The sequence below is a fragment of the Hemitrygon akajei genome, chromosome 11, assembly GCF_048418815.1.
Source record: "Hemitrygon akajei chromosome 11, sHemAka1.3, whole genome shotgun sequence".
NCBI classification, from domain to species: Eukaryota; Metazoa; Chordata; class Chondrichthyes; order Myliobatiformes; family Dasyatidae; genus Hemitrygon; species Hemitrygon akajei.
In genome coordinates, this window is record NC_133134.1 from 4,980,718 (window position 1) to 4,993,237 (window position 12,520).

The 12,520-nt window shown below is 50.0% G+C and overlaps 1 protein-coding gene across 2 annotated transcripts in view; it reads left to right on the forward strand.

The window, feature by feature from the left end:
• Positions 1-1,749: 1,749 nt before the first annotated feature.
• Positions 1,750-12,520, forward strand: part of LOC140735254 (zinc finger protein GLIS2-like) — an 80,011-nt gene continuing 69,240 nt past the window's right edge. For both annotated transcript variants that reach the window (XM_073060095.1, XM_073060096.1), the window contains exon 1: positions 1,750-1,940. The gene's annotated coding sequence lies outside the window, so the exon portion shown is untranslated. The remainder of the gene's footprint in view (positions 1,941-12,520) is intronic.

The window sequence follows — 12,520 nt, forward strand, 5'->3', positions numbered from 1 at the left end:
AGGAGGAGAAGTGACCTAATGGAAGTGTATAAGATAAAAGGCATAGAGAGTGGCTAGCCAGAGACTCTTCTCAGGTGTGAACAACACATTTCACTGAATGTTTGAATGTACATGTGACAAATAAAACTAATCTTTATCTTAAGTTAACTTGCTATGAAACAAGAAAAATTCCGAAAGAATGACTTGATAGATGTGTATAAGATGATAAGAAGCATAGATCAAGTGGACAGCCAGAGACTTTTTTCCAGGGTGGAAATGGCTAATCAGATAGGGGAAAATTTTAAGGTGATTGGATGAATGTATGGGGGGGGGGGGGAATGTCAGAGAATGTTCGTTACACAGAGAGTGGTGGCTGTATGAAACACCCTGCCAGGGGTGGTGGTAGAGGCAGGTATGTTAGGGACATTTAAGAGACTCTTAGATAGGCACATGGATGATAGGAAAATGGAGGGCTATGGGGGAAGGAAAGGTGGAAAGGTTGGATTGATTTGGAGTGGGTTAAAGGGTCAGCATAACATAGTGGGCTGAAGAGCCTGTACTGTGCTGTACTTTTTTGTGGTCTATATCCTGGAACTGTCTTCCCACCTGTACTATGGAGAACCTTTACCAGGGAATTAGAATCATGTTCATCATCACTGACTTTCTGAAATTACAATCCTGACAGTGATTATAAAAAAAATCAGTGCAAATCACAGTGAGTTCAAAAATAAATTGTACAAAAATATAATGAAGTGGTGTTAATGAGTTGATGGACCATTTAGAATTAGAATTCTGATTGCAAAGGGCAATAGCTGTTGGGCGTGGGTCTTCAGGCTCCTGTGATTCCTCCCTGATGGTAGTGACCGAATGAGGGCATGTCTCAGATGGTGAAGGGCCTTATTGATGGCTGCTGCCTTCTTCAGGCACCATCTCTTACCACAAGACTATAAGACATTAGGGGCAGAATTAGGCCATTTTGCCCATCTAGTCTGCTCTGTCATTCCATCATGGCTAGTTTATTTTCCCTCTTATCCCCATTCTCCTCCCTTCTCCCTGTAAATTTTGACACCTCCTCTCTCCTCAATTGGTGGCTGCCATGGAACTGGCTGAGTTTATAACTCTCTGCAGCCTCTTGTGATCCTGGGCATTGCAACCTCCATACTAGACTCTGATGCATCCTGTCGGAACGTACATCTGTAGAGATCTGCAAGGGTCTTCAAGAAGGCCTCTCACCCACACCTTCTAAAAAGCTGTCAGGGATGGGAAATAAATACTGGCCTTGCCGAAGCCCTGATTCACAAAAATAATCTAAAAATCAGTAGCAAGGAAAAAAATCCTTGCTGCTATATATAACTTCTCTTTAAAATGAGACATTAGTCCATTCACAGAGCGCACCTGAAAAAGTAACCGCATTCCAGATGCCTACGGATTTGCTGTGTAACTCGAGCGTTTTCGACAAATATAAATTTAGTTTCCCCCAAAGAAAGTAGTGCAGATTCCAACTTCTTAAAGGGTCTGTAGGAATTTTCACTGTGCAACGTGAAATTGGATGGAGGAATTCCGGTGTGGGATTGACAGAGTGCAGATTATGAACCTCCCCGGAGAGTCGTGGGGACAAAGGGCGGCGGGTTCGCCCCTGGTCCGGTCGCCGTGACCGCGGGAGGCGGGAGTGGGCGGGGCGCGGTGCCGCTTTAAGGCTGCGCGCCGCTGGGGTGTGTGGGGGGGGGGGGGGGCGCGGGCGCGGCCACAAGTCTCGGGCATGCGCTCGGCGGCTGCCATGGAGTTCAGGGATCGCTGCAGTCGCCGCCAGCGGCATTGACATCGGCAGGAGCGGGGCGTCGCGGAGCAGCCCTTGCCGCCCTCTCTCCCGGACCGGCCCCGACTGAGTACCAGCTGCAGGATTCGGATCACAGGAGATCGGGGCGGTGGCGATCCTGGTGAATGAGCGGCGCCCGGCGCAGGTAGGACCGGAGCCCGCTGGTAGCGCCGAAATGTAGCGCTGTGACCCGGGGGAACGAGCACTACGGAGACACCCCTTTTTCTTGTCAGTATGTGTGTGTGATCCCCTCCCCATGTCAATGTGTGTGTGTGATTCCCTCCCCGTGTCAGTGTGTGTGTGATTCCCTCCCCGTGTCAGTGTATGTATGATTCCCTCCCCGTGTCAGTGTGTGTGTGATCCCCTCCCCATGTCAGTGTATGTGTGATTCCCTCCCCGTGTCAGTGTGTGTGATTCCCTCCCCGTGTCAGTGTGTGTGATCCCCTCCCCGTGTCAGTGTATGTGTGATTCCCTCCCCGTGTCAGTGTGTGTGTGATCCCCTCCCCATGTCAGTGTGTGTGTGATCCCCTCCCCGTGTCAATGTGTGTGTGTGATTCCCTCCCCGTGTCAGTGTGTGTGATTCCCTCCCCGTGTCAGTGTATGTGTGATTCCCTCCCCGTGTCAGTGTGTGTGATCCCCTCCCCGTGTCAGTGTATGTGTGATTCCCTCCCCGTGTCAGTGTGTGTGTGATCCCCTCCCCATGTCAGTGTATGTGTGATTCCCTCCCCGTGTCAGTGTATGTATGATCCCCTCCCCGTGTCAGTGTATGTGTGATTCCCTCCCCGTGTCAGTGTATGTGTGATTCCCTCCCCGTGTCAGTGTGTGTGTGATCCCCTCCCCCGTCAGTGTGTGCGTGATTCCCTCCCCCGTCAGTGTGTGCGTGATTCCCTCCCCCGTCAGTGTGTGCGTGATTCCCTCCCCCTGTCAGTGTGTGTGATTCCCTGTGTGTGTGAGTGTGTGTGAGATTCCCTCCCCGTGTCAGTGTATGTGTGATTCCCTGTGTGTGTGTGTGTGTGTGTGTGTGTGTGTGTGTGTGTGTGTGTGTGTGTGTGTGTGTGTGTGTGTGAGATTCCCTCCCCGTGTCAGTGTGTGAGATACCCTCTCCATGTCAGTGTGTGTGATTCCCTCCCCAGTCAGTGTGTGTGATTCCCTCCCCGTGTCAGTGTGTGAGATTCCCTCCCCATGTCAGTGTGCGTGTGATTCCCTCCCCATGTCAGTGTGTGTGTGATTCCCTGTGTGTGTGTGTGAGATTCCCTCCCCGTGTCAGTGTGTGTGTGATTCCCTGTGTGTGTGTGTGAGATTCCCTCCCCGTGTCAGTGTGCGTGATTCCCTCCCCGTGTCAGTGTGTGTGAGATTCCCTCCCCATGTCAGTGTGTGTGTGATTCCCTCCCCGTGTCAGTGTGTGTGAGATTCCCTCCCCATGTCAGTGTGTGTGTGATTCCCTCCCCATGTCAGTGTGTGTGATTCCCTCCCCTGTCAGTGTGTGTGTGATTCCCTCCCCGTGTCAGTGTGTGTGATCTCCTCCCCATGTCAGTGTGTGTGTGATCCCCTCCCCCTGTGTGTGAGTGTGAGATTCCCTCCCCATGTCAGTGTGTGTGTGATTCCCTCCCCATATCAGTGTGCGTGTGATTCCCTCCCTGTGTCAGTGTGCGTGTGATTCCCTCCCCGTATCAGTGTGCGTGTGATTCCCTCCCTGTGTCAGTGTGTGTGATCCCCTCCCCCTGTCAGTGTGTGTGTGATCCCCTCCCCCTGTCAGTGTGTGTGATTCCCTCCCCGTGTCAGTGTGTGAGATTCCCTCCCCGTGTCAGTGTGTGTGTGATTCCCTCACCGTGTCAGTGTGTGTGATTCCCTCCCCGTGTCAGTGTGTGTGATTCCCTGTGTGTGTGTGTGAGATTCCCTCCCCATGTCAGTGTGTGAGATTCCCTCCCCATGTCAGTGTGCGTGTGATTCCCTCCCCGTGTCAGTGTGTGTGATTCCCTCCCCGTGTCAGTGTGTGTGATTCCCTGTGTGTGTGTGTGAGATTCCCTCCCCATGTCAGTGTGTGAGATTCCCTCCCCATGTCAGTGTGTGAGATTCCCTCCCCATGTCAGTGTGTGTGATTCCCTCCCCGTGTCAGTGTGTGTGTGATCCCCTCCCCGTGTCAGTGTGTGTGTGATCCCCTCCCCCTGTGTGTGTGTGTGAGATTCCCTCCCCATGTCAGTGTGCGTGTGATTCCCTCCCCATATCAGTGTGCGTGTGATTCCCTCCCCGTGTCAGTGTGTGAGATCCCCTCCCCCGTCAGTGTGTGTGATCCCCTCTCCATGTCAGTGTGTGTGATTCCCTCCCCTGTCAGTGTGTGTGTGATTCCCTCCCCCGTCAGTGTGTGTGATCCCCTCCCCCGTCAGTGTGTGTGATCCCCTCCCCCTGTCAGTGTGTGTGATCCCCTCCCCATATCAGTGTGTGTGATTCCCTCCCCGTATCAGTGTGTGTGTGATCCCCTCCCCCTGTCAGTGTGTGTGTGATCCCGTCCCCCTGTCAGTGTATGTGTGATTCTATCCCCGTGTCAGTGTGTGCGTGATTCCCTTCCCTGACAGTGTGTGCGTGATTCCCTCCCCCTGTCAGTGTGTGTGTGATTCCCTCCCCGTGTCAGTGTGTGTGTGATCCCCTCCCCCATCAGTGTGTGTGATCCCCTCCCCATATCAGTGTGTGTGTGATTCCCTCCCCGTGTCAGTGTGTGTGTGATTCCCTCCCCCTGTGTGTGTGTGTGTGTGAGATTCCCTCCCCGTGTCAGTGTGTGTGTGATTCCCTCCCCGTGTCAGTGTGCATGTGATTCCCTCCCCATATCAGTGTGTGTGTGATTCCCTCCCCGTGTCAGTGTGTGTGATCCCCTCCCCCTGTCAGTGTGTGCGTGATTCCCTCCCCCTGTGTGTGTGTGTGTGCGTGTGATTCCCTCCCCGTGTCAATGTGTGTGTGATCCCCTCCCCCATCAGTGTGTGTGATCCCCTCCCCATATCAGTGTGTGTGTGATTACCTCCCCGTGTCAGTGTGTGTGTGATTCCCTCCCCCTGTGTGTGTGTGTGTGTGAGATTCCCTCCCCGTGTCAGTGTGTGTGTGATTCCCTCCCCGTGTCAGTGTGCGTGTGATTCCCTCCCCGTGTCAGTGTGCGTGTGATTCCCTCCCCATATCAGTGTGTGTGTGATTCCCTCCCCGTGTCAGTGTGTGTGATTCCCTCCCGCTGTGTGTGTGTGTGTGCGTGTGATTCCCTCCCCGTGTCAATGTGTGTGTGATCCCCTCCCCGTGTCAGTGTGTGTGATCCCCTCCCCATATCAGTGTGTGCGTGATTCCCTCCCCCTGTGTGTGTGTGTGAGATTCCCTCCCCATGTCAGTGTGTGTGTGATTCCCTCCCCCTGTGTGTGTGTGTGTGATTCCCTCCCCCTGTGTGTGTGTGTGAGATTCCCTCCCCATGTCAGTGTGTGTGTGATTCCCTCCCCATGTCAGTGTGTGTGTGATCCCCTCCCCATATCAGTGTGTGCGTGATTCCCTCCCCCTGTGTGTGTGTGTGAGATTCCCTCCCCATGTCAGTGTGTGTGTGATTCCCTCCCTGTGTCAGTGTGTGTGTGATCCCCTCCCCCTGTCAGTGTGTGTGTGATTCCCTCCCCGTGTCAGTGTGTGTGATTCCCTCTGTGTGTGTGTGTGTGTGTGTGTGTGTGTGTGTGTGTGATCCCCCTCCCCATGTCAGTGTGTGTGTGATCCCCTCCCCGTGTCAGTGTGTGCGTGATTCCCTCCCCCTTTGTGTGTGTGTGAGATTCCCTCCCCATGTCAGTGTGCGTGTGATTCCCTCCCCGTGTCAGTGTGCGTGTGATTCCCTCCCCGTGTCAGTGTGTGTGATCCCCTCCCCCGTCAGTGTGTGTGTGATCCCCTCCCCCTGTCAGTGTATTTGTGATTCCCTCCCCGTGTCAGTGTGTGTGATCCCCTCCCCGTGTCAGTGTGTGTGTGATTCCCTCCCTGTGTCAGTGTGCGTGTGATTCCCTCCCCGTGTCAGTGTGCGTGTGATCCCCTCCCCCATCAGTGTGTGTGTGATCCCCTCCCCGTGTCAGTGTGTGTGATTCCCTCCCCGTGTCAGTGTGTGTGTGATTCCCTCCCCGTGTCAGTGTGTGTGATTCCCTGTGTGTGTGTGAGATTCCCTCCCCGTGTCAGTGTGTGTGATCCCCTCCCCATATCAGTGTGTGCGTGATTCCCTCCCCCTGTGTGTGTGTGTGTGAGATTCCCTCCCCCTGTCAGTGTGTGAGATTCCCTCCCCCTGTCAGTGTGTGTGATCCCCTCCCCATGTCAGTGTGTGTGATTCCCTGTGTCAGTGTGTGAGATTCCCTCCCCCTGTCAGTGTGTGTGTGTGATCCCCTCCCCATGTCAGTGTGTGTGTGATTCCCTCCCCGTGTCAGTGTGTGCGTGATTCCCTCCCCCTGTGTGTGTGTGTGTGATTCCCTCCCCCTGTCAGTGTGTGTGTGTGATCCCCTCCCCATGTCAGTGTGTGTGTGATTCCCTCCCCGTGTCAGTGTGTGCGTGATTCCCTCCCCCTGTGTGTGTGTGTGTGTGTGAAAGATTCCCTCCCCCTGTCAGTGTGTGTGTGTGATCCCCTCCCCATGTCAGTGTGTGTGTGATTCCCTCCCCGTGTCAGTGTGTGCGTGATTCCCTCCCCCTGTGTGTGTGTGTGAAAGATTCCCTCCCCCTGTCAGTGTGTGTGATCCCCTCCCCATGTCAGTGTGTGTGATTCCCTCCCCCTGTGTGTGTGTGTGTGTGTGAGATTCCCTCCCCATGTCAGTGTGTGTGTGATTCCCTCCCCATGTCAGTGTGTGTGTGATCCCCTCCCCGTGTCAGTGTGTGTGTGATTCCCTCCCCGTGTCAGTGTGTGTGATCCCCTCCCCCTGTCAGTGTGTGTGTGATTCCCTCCCCGTGTCAGTGTGAGTGATCCCCTCCCCATGTCAGTGTGTGTGATTCCCTGTGTCAGTGTGTGAGATTCCCTCCCCGTGTCAGTGTGTGTGTGATTCCCTCCCCGTGTCAGTGTGTGAGATTCCCTCCCCGTGTCAGTGTGTGTGTGTGTGTGTGTGTGATCCGCCTCCCCATGTCAGTGTGTGCATGATTCCCTCCCCGTGTCAGTGTGTGTGTGATTCCCTCCCCGTGTCAGTGTGTGTGATTCCCTCCCCGTGTCAGTGTGTGTGTGATTCCCTCCCCGTGACAGTGTGTGTGATTCCCTCCCCCTGTCAGTGTGTATATGATTCCCTTCCCGTGTGTGTGTAAGTGTGTGTTGTGAGGTCCCCTCCCCGTGTCAGTGTGTGTATGTGTGTGTGTGTGTGTGTGTGTGTGTGTGTGTGTGTGTGTGTGTGTGTGTGTGTTGTGAGATCCCCTTCCCGTGTCAGTGTGTGTATGTGTGTGTGTGTGAGATTCCTTCCCCATGTCAGTGTGTATGTGTGTGTGTGTGTGTGTGTGAGATCCCCTCCCCGTGTCAGTGTGTGTGAGATCCCCTCCCCTTGTTAGTGTGTGTGATTCCCTCCCTGTGTGTGTGTGTGTGTGTGTGTAAAATCCCCTCCCTGTGTCAGGGTGTGTGTGAGTGAGAGAGCGAGGGGGGGGGGGGGGGGAGGGAGAGAGAGAGAACTCTCTCTCCCCTTGTCAGTGTGGGTATGTGTGTGTAAGAGAGCCTCCTCGTAGTGTCATTGTGTGAATCTCTTTCCTTGGTACCAGTGAGTATGTGTTTCTGTGTGACCTCTGCCCCTCTCTGGACACTACAGGAATGGCCCCTCCCTGTGTCATAGTGTGTGTGTGTGTGTGTGTGTGTGTGTGTGTGTGTGTGTGTGTGTGTGTGTGTGTGTGTGTGAGAGAGAGAGAGAGAGAGAGAGAGACACCGCACCCCACCCCCAATGTTATACTGTTCTAGGTTTTGTGGACTACTCCCACTATAGTAATCTGTGGCAACCCTTTGTTGGTGTTAAAATTAGATCAATTCCTGTTATTATACAGTCACCTTTATAGTGTAACTTACTTTATAATTGACTGTTATATACTACTGTTAGAATCTTTCTGATGTTATCCTTCAAGGTAATGTGTGGATATCCAGAGGCTTTTTCTCAGGGCTGAAATGGCTACATGAGGGGGTCATAGTTTTCAGGTGCTTGGAAATAGGTACCGAGGGAATGTCAGGGGAAAGATTTTCACACAGAGAATGGTGGGTGCGTGGAATGCACTGCCGGTGACAGCGGTGGAAGTGGATACAATAGGGTCTTTTAAGAGACTCTTAGATAGGTACATGGAGCTTACAAAAATAGAGGGCTATGTGCTAGGCAGTTTCTAGAGCAGGTTACATGGTCAGTATGACATTGTGGGCTGAAGGGCCTGTAATGTGCTGTTCAAAGGTACAATTTAATGTCAGAGAAATGTAAACAGTGTACATCCTGAAATGCTTTTTTCTTTGTAACCATCCACGAAAACAGAGGAGTGCCCCAAAGAATGAATGACAGTTAAATGTTAGAACCTCAATGTACCCCCCCCCCCCAAGCTCCCCCTCCTCCACTAGCAAAAAAAACATCGGTACCACCACCAAGCACTCAAGCATGAGGAAAGCAATAGCAAAGGCATGGTCTTACAGTTACCCCAAAGACTGTGTTTCACTGTGTAGATTTCTATGTTCTATAACCCATTCTCAGTGCCTTAACATAACCTAATCCAAGTACTGTATTCTATTTAAATGTTAGAGTGTGGCCCACTCCCTGTAGTTCTCCCCTGCCAGTTATATTGTAGCCCACACCTAGTGTACAACCACTAATGAATGGTTCACCAATAAATAACCCACAGTTACACTCCCAGAGTTATACAATAGAGCACTCTCTGTGTTATGATTCGGGAAGTGAAAGAGTTAACACATGCAAAACATTTGATGGTCCTGGGCTGTACTCACTGGAGTTTAGGAAAATTAGGGGGATTCTCATTGAAAGGCCTGGATAGAGTGGATGTGGAGAGGATGCTTCCAAAAGTGGGAGAGTTTAGGACCAGAGGGCCCAGCCTCAGTATAGACTCATTCCTTTAGAGTGGTGTGTGTGTAGAATGCGCTGCAGGGTGGTGATAGAGACGGTCATATTTGGGACATTTAAGAGACTCAGATAGGCACATGGGGCTTATGTGAGAAGGAAGGGTTAGATTGATCTTAGCATAGGTTAAAGGTCAGCATAACATCATGGGCTAAAGGGGCTTTACTGTACTGTAATGTTCTACGTTCTTTGTACAGCAGACGGTTTGTAGATTACAAGATCTCATAATCAATAGTATGATGATTAAAATACAGTGATGTCATTAAACACGTTAGCATCGTGGCTAGTGTGATGCTATTACAGCTCAGGACATTCCGGAGCTTAGTTCCAGCACTGTCAATAAGGAGTTTGTACCTTCTCCCCATGACTGTGCAGGTTTCCTCCAGGTGCTCTGATTCCCTCCCTGAAGGTTAATTCATCACTTAAAAGTATCCTGTGATTAGGTGAGTGTTGAATAGGTGGGTTGCTGGTAGTGCTGGGCCGGTTCTGAGCTGAATCTCTAAATAATAAATAAACTATGGTCACTTTAAGAATGAAGTGAATACTGGGGAGAATCCCCCTGCTCCTTTAAGCAGCTCTTGTCCCTGACAGTGCCAACTTGGTTAAGGTTGTGGACTTCCTTGGAAGCAGGGCTCCTTCATATGTAGCTGCCTATACGGTGAGATGTTCAGTGATGCCTTGCCAGTAGCTCGCTCACACTGTCCAGCACAGAGAATGAACTATATCTTTATAATGAGGAGCCCTGGCAAATGTACAAACTCATTTTATCCAAGCAGCTCGAGTCTGCGGTGATTTTGGCCGGGAGCCAGCATGGCTGTCTTTGCACAGGACCCGTCGGCATGATTAACTGTGCACAAATCAGAGCAAAAATCTTGCAGAGACTTAGAAAAGAAGAATTCTTCAACTTAAAGAGAAGTTGTGCTCCTGATTTCTGTCCATGGAACTGGTATTGGAATGTTGGATGTTAGTAAGTACAGGATGATGTTTGTCTGTGAGTTACTCCCCCACCCCAATCCCCTCACCCAACAGCTAGCTAGACAGCTGACTAACTGTCTGGACACACATTCAAAGGATGGTCCTATAGTGAAATGTTGCCTCTCAGTCTATGGAACCCTGACATGAAAGCAAGGGTGTAATGCTGAGGCTTTTTAAGGCACTGGTCAGACCGCACTTGGGGTATAGTGAGCAGTTTTGTGCCCCTTATCTCTGACAGGATGTGCCAGTATTGGAGAGTCTCCAGAGGAGGTTCGCAAAAAATTATCCCGGGACTGAAAGGGTTAACACATGAGGCGTGTTTGATTGCACTGGGTGTGTACTTGCTGGAGTTTAGAAAAATTAGGGGGGTCTTATTGAAACCTATCAAAAATTGAAAGGCCTAGTTGAGAGGATGTTTCCTATAGTGGAGGAGTCTAGGACCAGAGGGCGCAACCTCAGAATAGAAGAACATTCCTTTAGAATGGAGATGAGGAAGAATTTCTTCAGCCAGAGGGGACTGAATGTTTGGAATTCATTACTGCAGGCTGTGGAGGCCAAGTCATTGGGTATATTTAAAGTGAAGTTTGACAGTTTTTCGATTAGTCAGGGTGTCAAAGGTGACGGGGTGAAGGCAGGAGAATGAGATTGAGAGGGATAATAAATCAGCCATGATGGAATGATGGAGCAGACTCAACGGGCTGAATGGCCTAATTCTGCACCTGTGTCTTATGACGAGGTACTTCTGCCAAAGGAGTAGAATGATAATTATTCAAGAAGATGATGGGGGAGAGGGGTGAAGAAGGTGACTGAGTGTGCAAAGTGCATTGGGCTAGTGATATGGACGGGTGATGAGGAACATCTGTGAATCTGGTCTTTCCCAGGTTGGTGGGTCCTGGAATCGGATGTACGTGCGCATCAGAGTTGGCGTAACTGGAGTTTGGGGTCCTGTCATTGCGTAGTCTGGAAATTGATGGCTGAAGGCTGGTGTTGAAGGACTGTCCATATGTGTGGGTTGTTGAGAGGGAGGGAGAAAGGGCTTCTTTTGCTCTTGTTTTGCTTGTTGTGTTCAATGTTGTTCTGCTGAGCATTGTGGGGATGCTGTGGCGCTGGAATGTGTGGTGGCACTTGAGGGCTGCCCCCAGCACATTAAATTTCCTTGTACATTAACTCTTCCATTCACAGGATCATTCTTTATGTATCTTACTCTCAGTAAATTGATTATCAAAGTACATATATCTCACCATATACAACCCTGAGATTCATTTTCTTGTGGGCATTCACAGTAAATTCAAAGAAACACAATAGAATCAGTGAAAAACCAAACACAAGGAAAAGCAACCAATGTACAAAATACAACAAACTGTGCAAATACAAAAAGAAGCAAAAGAATATTAAATAAATACACTATAAATATTGAGATGAGGTGAAGAGTCTTTGAAAGTGAGCCCAAAGGTTGTGGGAGTAGTTCAGTGGTGGGGTGAGTGAAGTTGTCCCCTCTGGTAGAAGAGCATGATGGTTGAGGGGTGGTAACTGTTCTTGAACCTGATGGTGTGAATCCTGGGCCTCCTGAACTTCTTTCCTGATGGCAGCAGTGAGAAGAGACCATGACCTGGATAGTAGGGGTCCCTGACAATGGTCTGACCAATACCTTATAAAGTCTCAGTATTATCTCTTTGCTTTTATATTCCAGTCCTCTGGAAATGCATACTAACATTTCATTGTCTATATCCTCTTGAAGTTTCTTTACATGTTTCTCTCAGAATCTCATCAAGTTTTGTACCATTAACAAACTACATTCAGAAACTCCCTTGTGGACATTACTATTTACTCATTCAAGGATGTGATCATCTCTGTCAAGGCCCATATTTATTTCCTGTTTCTAATTGTCACTGAGGAGCCAGTGGTAAATGATCTTCTTGGCCTGTTGGTCACAGTTGGGTATTTCATCCTTGTAAGGGGGCATTTCAAAGATGCCTATTATGCATCTGGAGTTGTAGGTAGAACCATGGTTAGGGAAAGCATATGCTAAACCTCTTGTGTTTATGATTTCCTTTAGAAAGGATTGGGAAACCACCAGTTTATTGCCAAGTGACCTGAAATGATAACACCATATGGAACACACTACAGATAGTGGTGGATATAGCCCAGTCCATCACAAGCAAAACCCTCTGCATAATTGAGCACATCTACAAGGAGCTCTGCACACAAAAAAGCAGCATCCATCATCAAAGACTCCCCCCATCATCCAGATCATCAAGCAGGGGTACGGAAGCTCAGGTCCCACACCACCAGTTATTACCCTTAAGCCATCAGGTGCCTGAACTGCAAGGATAATTTCGCTCACCACAACCTGTACAATCACTTTCAAGGACTCTTGAGAATTCATGTTCTCAGTATTATATTTTATTTGCACAATTTGTTTTCTTTTGCAGACAAACAGCACCGTACAGGCCTTTTGCCCCATGATGTTGTGCCAATCTTTTAACCTACTCTAAGATCAATCTATCCCTTCCCTCCTTCATAGCCGTCCATTTTTCTATCATCCATGTGCCTATCTAAGAATTTCTTAAATGCCCCTAAAATATATGCTTCTAGCACCTCCCCCAGCAGGGCATTACATTTCCAGAGGACTACTGAGTCTCTGTGTAAAAAAAAATCTACCTCTGACATCTCCAATACTTTCCTTCAATCACCT